This window comes from Gracilinanus agilis, chromosome 4, assembly GCF_016433145.1.
Source record: "Gracilinanus agilis isolate LMUSP501 chromosome 4, AgileGrace, whole genome shotgun sequence".
Classification (NCBI taxonomy): Eukaryota; Metazoa; Chordata; class Mammalia; order Didelphimorphia; family Didelphidae; genus Gracilinanus; species Gracilinanus agilis.
The window spans coordinates 154,170,395-154,179,845 of NC_058133.1; the positions used below are offsets into that span (position 1 = coordinate 154,170,395).

Sequence of the window (9,451 nt, forward strand, 5' to 3'; positions counted from 1 at the left end):
ATTGACACATGTAAAGTTTGTTCTTTGGATAATGTTAAAATTATAATTAAAAATTTAATTATTTTTGTCACAGATGAGTAATTATTAGTCAGCTGATGAGTTTTAAAAAATATTCCAAAATTGATTAATGCTGTATATCATGATGGTAGCTTTATTGAATTATAACAAGAGGCATATCAAAACTAGAGTAAATAGCTTTTCCAGTGTTTTTGTAAGTTTTTAGCATTTTTACTTTTGAAGATGTTAAAGGTTAAAATCACACTAAAATTTTTAGGATATATTGCATAAATTAGGGATAAATTATTAATCTGCATCGGAGGTAATTTCCCCACTGGTAATTTTTCATACCAGTAAAATCACAGGTCTAGAGAAAAGAAATTAATCCTTCTGGCTCTGGCCAGTGATTTAATCACCCTGAACCTTAGTTTCCTTCCCTTAGAGAATTAGACTGGATGACTTCTGAGGTCTCTTCTAGCTTTAGATTAATGAATCTTTGTATAAGTTACTGTACTACTCATATATATTAACCATATAAAGATGAAGGATGGCATTAGTTCCTGCCAGCAAGTAGTATACAGTCTGATGGGGCGTCCAACATTACACAGATAATAGGAGGAGCTAGGCTGTGATAAATGCAAAGGAGAAATTAATTTGCCCTAAATAAATAAAACCTGTTTCATACTAGTCCTTTATAAATAGAATAGCAGAACTGGGGACCTTAGAATGCATGATAAAATGGGAGACAGAGAAGGATTAATGGGAATAATTAACTAAAACACTTTATTTTAAACACTTACCTTCCACTTTAGAATCAACACTATGTATTGGTTCTAAGACAGAAGAGCAGTAAGGGCTAGGGAATGAGGGTTAAGTGACTTGCCCAGGGTCACACAGCTGGGAAGTGTCTGAGGCCCGATTTGAACCCAGGCCTCCCATCTCTTAAAATATTTTTAAAGTTTTTTTTATAAACTAAGAACAAGAAAATAGGGGGAAATCCTCAGAAATATTAAACAAATATGTGTTTTAAAATAATTTTGGAAAATCAAAGAGATAAATACCACATTAAAAAGTAGTAAAAACTAATGGTGCAATTAGATGTCATCTTTTTTTAAAATGACAAGGTAAGATTTTCTTGGTTGTTGATGCAAGTGAAATAGGAATCAGGAGAAATCCTGGAAAAGATGAAGAGAAAGTAATATCCTTTCTGGGAGAATAAAGGCAGAAAAAATCCAAATAGTTTCTTTCCAAAAGACAGCCTCCAGAATTGAAAAGCATGAAAGAGACAGATGATTTTATTTTCCAGATATAAATTGCTAAATCTTGCTGATACCAAAATGTAATTTCATTGCTTTAAACTTCCTTCTTACATGCCATCACTATTTCCTGAGCTAGTTTTTGCTATTTTCCTAAAATTAAAAAAAATACTATTAGAATGAAATAAGCATTTGTAACTTGATCCTCATTTTCAATAGTCAGAAACAGTTGGTGTTTGGAGAATCCAGATCATGCATCTGGGGACTTAGGTGATGCCAGTTTCCTGTTTTTTTGTTTTCCTTAACTCAGTTGCTCACTGGCTTATCATCACAAGATCAATAGCAGAAAAGTAAAGTAGAGAAATGGGGAACATTTCTGGATAATGAAGGACAAAATAATAATTCCAGCAATGCTGAGAGAAATGAGCTAGATGCACAGGGGAATTTACTTGAGATATAAGATGGGGAGTTTGGTTTTGATTATGCTGAGTTGAAAGTGAGCAGGGAACATCAAGTACAGATGTCTCTTAGTAATAAGTTGACATTTATTAAAGTACTTGAGGGTCTATTAGGTATTTTGCATATATAGCCCTTATTGAGTCTCTAGACTGACTCCACTGGCAGTTTGGGTCCCCAGAACGAGGTGATTTACTACCATATCTTTTCTCAGGTTTTTGAGTGTAGTCTTGAAGGGCTGTGAGATTCTAATATTTACTCCAGCCTCCCCTTTCTGATGTGTTTTCTCTCCCTCCACCAATGCCTCATCATTATCAATGACCAGTAATTTCTGCTCCAATATCATTTGTTAGTAGTATTATTCAATCAGTCAATATTACTTTAATTTTACAGACAAGCGATCAATGTCAATTAGCCTTTATGGGAAAGCTGAGTGACCACAGACCAGTCTCCTAAAAAAAAAGAGGTTGGGGTAAGGGAGAGGGGGAGAGAGAGGAAGAGATAGAAGATATTTGGATCTTAGGGGCCAATCATAAAAGGCTTTTCTTTACCATTAATAAAGTAAACAGGAAACAGTCACTGGATACCTATTCTGAGAGGACAAGACCTTCCATTCCATTTATATGTTTGGAAAGAAGCTGATCGAGTTTCCATGTGTGTTGGCAGCAGGCAAGTCATATAATGCATTTTGACAGACAAGGTTCCTATTGATCAGTTCCTCATTATATATTACCATTGAGTTAGGTACATGTATTCACATTATTTTGCAGATAAGGAAATTGTGACTCAAAAAAATTAAGGGATTTGTTTGCTATTATACAACTACTAAGTATCAAAGACAAAATTTGAACCCAAGCAACTTTCTAAAGCCCTAAGATTCAAAAGTGTTATCTGCATTTTTAAAAGAAGAGTTTCTTATACCAATAAAAAAATAGATCCATTAAAAATAATCAGTCAGGAGTATCGGATAGAGAGCACTACAGATGAGAGGTCTTGGGTTCAAATCTGGATTCAGACACTTCCTAGCTGTGTGACCCTGGGTTAAGTCACTTAATTCTAGTTGCTTAGTTATTACTATTCTTCTGCCTTGGAACCAATACAGAGTATGGATTCTAAGATGGAAGGTAAGGTTTTAAAAAAAATCATCCACAATCCCTCTATTAGAAAGGCTCATCTAACTGCTTTCAGAAAACCAGATTACATTAATTGTCAAAGCATTGACCTCAGAGCCAATAAGACTTAGACTTAAATCCTGCCTCTGAAATATACTGTTCAAGTGAACCTGGCAAAACATGTTCTCTTGTAAAGCTCTAGGCAGGTCTCTAAGATAATACTTGGAGAGTTAAGTGCTGTCCTCTAATGCTAGGAAAAATTTCCTCCTCAGGAAGTTCCCTATAGCAATGCAATCACAGGTCCAATCTCTGTCTTTTTTTTATGGAGTTTGTTTGGATGTCTTTTAGCATATGTCCTCTGTGTTGAAAAAAACAATATTTTTTTTAAGTTTTCTTTGTAGGAACAAGATATCCAGAATATCTAAGGAAATAATGAAAAAGGTAGCAATAAATGGGCAATAGCACTTTCAGACCTCAGACAATATTATAAAGTAACAGTCATCAAAATTATTTGGTACTGCTTTAAAAATCAAAAAGTAGATCAATGGAATAGACTAGACAAGGGAGAACCAGAAATATAGGATTCACTAAAGCATTGTTCAAAATTACTTAGAAAAAGAAGTATTTCTAATACAATAACTGCTGGAAAACATGAAAGCATTCAAACATAAATTGGGTTTAGATAAGCATCTTATATCATATTCTATAATAAAGTTTAAAATGGGTAAATAACCCCCAAATTTAATATCATACCATAAAAATGAGATGAGAAACAGATTTTATCATTTTCATAGCAATGAGTAGAAAATAAATTCTTAACCAAACATATATAGAGGCAATAACAAAATATAAAATCTATAACTTTATACATTTAAAAAGTTTTACACAAATAAAAAGAATACATTTAGAATAAGATTTCAGTCATTAACTGGAAAAATACCTCTGAATCAAATAACTGTGATAAGGGTTTATTATTCAAGATAGAGAGAAAACTGACAGAAATAGGTACCTAAAACATCCCATAATAGGTAAGTAATCAAAAGATAGGAGCAGGAGGCAGCTAGATTGCTCAGTGAATTGAGAGCCAGGCCTAGAGATGGGAGATCCTGAGTTCAAATGTGGCCTCAGACACTTCCCTGTGCAAGTCACTTAACCCTCATTGCCTAGCCCTTACTATACTTTTGCCTTGGAACCAATACATAGTGTTGTTTCTAAGACAGAAGGTGAGATTAAAATTAAAGAGAGTAGCAAACACTTTTCAAATGAATAATTATAAAATATGATCAATCACATGAAAGAATGCTAAATAGCAATAATAATAAAATATGAAAATCAAACTAACTCTGAGTATTCATTATACACCCAGAAAACTGTAAAAGATGATAAAAGATGGGACCAGCCAGTTTTAGAGGAACCGGGTTGGTAGGATACATTGGCTACATGAATTTCTAGGGTGTAGACCCAGGCCAAGGAGGAACACTAGTGCTTGTGGCAGAAGGGGAACAGGTACCCTGGTCCTTTTGGGATAGAAAAGAGTGATTGTGGTCCCTCAAAAAGAATGAGAGCCTTGGTCTCAGCACCAAGGAAGAAAAGGGCACTGGTAGTGGTAGTTGCAGGAGAGGATAGTCACAGTTCCAGATCCAAGAGGCATGTGAGAACTTGTAGTTATAAAAGAGCAAATTCTTTTCCTGGGTAATGACCAGAACACAGGGCAGAAGAGCAGTGACTGCATCTATCCTTGGATCATAACACCTTGAAAGCACCAAAAACTTACAGATGCCCAGAAATAGCTTTGAAAAAGTAACACAAAACACTTCAAGTTTTGAATACTGTCCTATTTATCTGAGGAACAGAGCCCCACTTTAATATAAATTTTAAAATTAAGATAGAGGCTAAAAATTAGCAAATAACAACAAAAAAGGACCTGACTACAAAAATCTATGATGAGAGGGAAAAGCAAGACACAAATTCAAAAGAAAACCTCAATGTCAAATGTGAATTAGACATAGCATACCAAGAATTTGGAAAGAATTTAAAAAGAATTTTCAAAATCAAATAATAGAAGCGAAATGTAAAATGGGGAAAGAAGTGAGAGTGATGCAAGAAAATTATGAAAAGAGAGTTAACGTCTTGAAAAAAGATGCATAAAAGAAACTGAGGAAAATAAAACTTTAAGAAACAAAATTGGCCAAATGGTAAAAAAAAAAAAAAAAAAAAAAAAAAAAGGACTGGTGGGAGTTCAAAAATTCCCTAAAGAGAATTCCTTAAAATGCAGAATTGGTCAAATAAAAAAAGATGTACAAAAGCTCACTGAAGAAAATCATTCATTAAAAATTGGAATTGAGCAAGTGTGAGGGAGGGAGGAAGGGAAGAAGAGAAGGGAGGGAGAAAAGTAGGGAGGGAGAGAGATAGAAAGAGAGAGAGGAGAGAGAGAAAGGAGGAAGGAGAGAAAGAAAGGGAAAGAGAGAGGAAAAACAATAAGATAGAGGGAGATATAGTTATTTATCATAATTATGAATATGAATGGGAAGAACTTACCCATAAAAGAAGATAACCGAATGTGTTAGAAGCTGTAATGCAATAATAAGTTGTTTATAAGAAACATACTCAAAACAAAAAAAACAAAGAAACATGCAGAACAAAAATAAGGGACTGGAGCAGAATCCATTATGCTTCAGCCTAGATAAAAATAGGCAGGGGGTATTAATCATGATCTCATTCAACGCAAAGGCAAAAAATAGTCCTTATTCAAAGAGATAAGTAGGGAAACTATATCTTATTAAAAAGTACCAAAGACAATAAAATAATATCAAGTGATAAATGGTCAAAGTATATGAACAGGAAATTTTCAGAAGAAGAAAAAGCTATATTTAATCAATAGTCACATTTAAAATGCTCTAAATCACTATTGATTAAGGAAATGCAAATTAAAACAACTGTAAAATACCATTTTGAACTTAATCAGTTTGACTAATATGACAGAAAAGGGAAATGTGAAATATTGGAGAGGATGTGGAAAAATTGGGACACTAATAACATGTGGTTGAAGTTGGGAGCTGATCCAACCACTTTGTAGAGGAATTGGGAAATATGGTCAAAGGGCTCTAAAATGACATATCCTTTGAATCTGCAATACCATTGCTAGTTCTGTACTCCCAAAGAAATCAAAGAAAAAGGAAAAGGACCTATATGTACAAAAATATTTATGACAGCTCTTTTTATGGTGGCAAAGAATTAGACATTGAGGGGATACCCATCAATTGGGTAATGGCTGAAAACGTTTTGGCATATGATTGTGATGGAGCACTATTCTGCTATAAGAAATGATGAATAGGATTGTTTCAGAAAGATCTGGAAAGACATAGATGAACTGATGTGAAGTGAAGTGAGTAGAACCAGGAAAATGTTGTACACAGTAAGCAAAGTAATACAATAATCAATTGTGAATGATTTAGTTATTTTGATAAATACAAGGATCCAAGACAATTATGAAGAACTTGTGATGAAAATACCAGGAGGAAAAAAAAAGGAAAAGCAAATTCTCATCAGTTTAAGGACACTACCCCTCATTGTGGACAGCTATGTTGCACAATGGCTAGAATACCAAGTCTCAAGTCAGGAGGACTCATCTTTCTAAGTTTAAATATGACTGAAGATACTAGCTGTGTGACCCTAGGCAAGTCTCTTAACCCTATTGGGTTTAGTTTCCTCATCTATAAAATGAAGAACTCTTCTACAACCAGATATTAAGGGAGAAAATATGTCTTAGTTCTATTTCTCCTTCATTTTCTACCTCACAAAAGCCGTTATAGATTAGAACCACCACAAAGCACATTTACATGCTAGGAAAGATTTCAAAACTGGGATGCCCTCAACTCCACTGAGAGTAAAAATTCATCAAAGACTATCATAGAAGGGAATTCTAAGGTCATATAATCCAACCCTTACTTGAACTTGACTTCCTTTTATTAGACCCTTCAAAAGCATTCATCCAACCTCCACATTCAGCTCTCCAGTGATGAAGAACTCACGACTTTGTGAATAACCCTGTTGCACTTTTGGATAGCTCTAATTATTAGCATGTGTTTTAGAATGATTGGTGTATGCACTAGACATACGCAATAGACTGCTATGCTACAGAAGGTCTTTATTACTAGTGTAAGAGTTAAATTAAAGTTGAATACTTGAAGTATTCTATTTTATAAAGTTTATTATCTAACAAAATAGAACCATGTGACTAAGTTTTATACCTGCTCAAAAATTCCCCACTCCACCAAAACCATGACAGGAAGGAAAGAGAGCCTGAGAGACAGACCTCCACCCAATTTATATCCTATCTATGTCAGCACATAACAACAGGAAAGGTGTGGGGTCCTGAGAATCATAGTTTTGATGGGGATCATGGTTTTTAGGGTAACAGACTTTAATTACACACTAGGATTATTTAGAGGTATAGCAAGTCACATGCCAAACATGGCATTTGCTCAAATACAAACAAGTAAAACTGAAAATTTAAGTGTTTACTCTGCAACATTTTGTACTGTAATGGTTGCGAAGTCATTGATTGCATCATAAAAATCCAGATGCTTTGCAGTATCATATTCAGTGCTTATGTGGCATACTTGCTACATTCTGCTGAACTCTGTAGTTCTTTGTTCTTTCCATAAACATAGTGACAAGATAAATTTACAGATGTATTTGTAATTTCTGTAATCATTTCTATTGGGTGACTTTTAATAGACAGAAAAAAATCTGAATAAAACTTGTTTCCCTTTTTCCTTTAATATTTTATGCCCATGAAGATATTTTACTATTTTTCAGAGACTTTGAAACTGTCATTATAACACACAGCTTTTGATGGAACACAATTATTTTTTTCTAGCACTAAAATATATGCATTTATATTGGAAAATGGAATAATGTATAGGAAAGCAATCTTGTGATTAGGAAGTTTTTGGTTCAAGTCCTGCTGTGATATAAGCTGATATGTGATCCTGAGATGTTTACTTCATACTTTAAAAGCTCATGACAATCTTAAGGTGATAAGCTCCAAATTAGATAAAGATCTTAATTGGTAGTGATAGTTTCATCACCAGAAGTTTCCTGTACCAAAGGAATAACAGAGCCAGTTCATTCTAATCAGTTTGTAAGCATTATTCCTCATTATAAGGCAGTAACTAACTAACAACAGTGGATAGAGGGCTGGATTTGGTGTCAAGAAGACTCATCTTCCCGAGTTTAAATCTGTTCTCAGACATTTACTATCTGTGTGACCCAGAGCTAGTCATTTAACCCTCTATTTCTCAATTTCCTCATCTGTAAAATGAATTGGAGAAGAAAATGTCAAATTTCTCCAATATCTTCACCTAGAAAACCCCAAATGGGCTCACAAAGTGTCAGACAAGACTGAAAGAACTGAAAAAGACCCTCTTTATGGCCACTTGCATATTGCACTGTAGGTGGCTATCTACCTTTCCTATTCCTAGAAGTAATTTTATTATACAGGTCTATCAGAGGCAATGGCCTCCATTCTGCTTACTTTTGGTTAAGAATTTCCAGCTCACATTTCAAAGGCATTGTGGTATGGCAGTTGTTACATACCTCTTCCATTTCGTGATATTACCTTTATTATGGAGAGGGAATGATTTATACTTTAGGAAAAAAAATTATATACTTTAAATAGAGAAGGGGCATTTGAGACCATCTAGTTACCATCAAACACATCCATGGAGGCCTTCAACACTTTAAGAACAATCAGAACTAGAATAAAATTGAATTGCAAAACATTGGAGAAAATAAATTAAAATATGTTAAATTTTTGATAATACTAATTTGTGGTTTTTTAAGTCAAAATACTATCTACCTGGGATCCTTATGTACAATTTAGCTCCTAAATTTATTTGAGTTTGATACCACTGATTTAGATTATCTTTTAAGACAAAGAAAATGAGATTCAGGATGGTCACTGCTTGGAATCAGAGTTAGCTAGGTGGTATTGTGGAAAGAACACTTCATCTAGAGATAAAGTTTAAATTCAAGTCTGAGCTTTGAATTGAGCATCTACCTATATCATCCTGGGCATGACTCTATCACTTTGGACCCTGGTTTGGTCAGCTATTAAATTAAAGATTGGACTAGGTGACTTCTCAGGTTCCTTCCACTCTTAACCTGTGGTCCTATGATTATAAAGGCAGATTGTTGTTGTTATCATTGATTGTTTCGGTCATGTATGACTCTTCATCACCTCATTTGTGGTTTCTTGGCAAAGATACTGGAGAGATTTACCATTTCCCTCTCTAATTCATTTTTGAGATGAGGAACTGAAGCACACAAAGTTAGGTAACTTGCCTATGGTCAATCACACAGCTAGTAAGTGATTAAGGCCAAATTTGAACTCAATAAGATAAGCCTTCCTAAATTCAAGTCGGCACTCTATCCACTGTATCATCTAGTGGCCTATCAGAGAAGATGTTAAATTTTATATTCTTTTTTATATTTAATGTGAATTTGAGTTTGGTGTCTTGTTATTCTCAGACTAAATTTGTGATTTCATAGGTACAGGGTATAGTTGAATGTTAGTCAACTGTAGGGGACTCCCAATAAAGAGCTTCTTATTCTACTGCAGATCCA

At 34.3% G+C, this 9,451-nt stretch overlaps 1 pseudogene; it reads right to left on the reverse strand.

Annotated features, from left to right (window-relative positions):
- The window catches only part of LOC123246030, an 86,258-nt pseudogene extending 77,827 nt beyond the window's left edge, over positions 1-8,431 (reverse strand).
- Between the last annotated feature and the right edge of the window lie 1,020 nt (positions 8,432-9,451).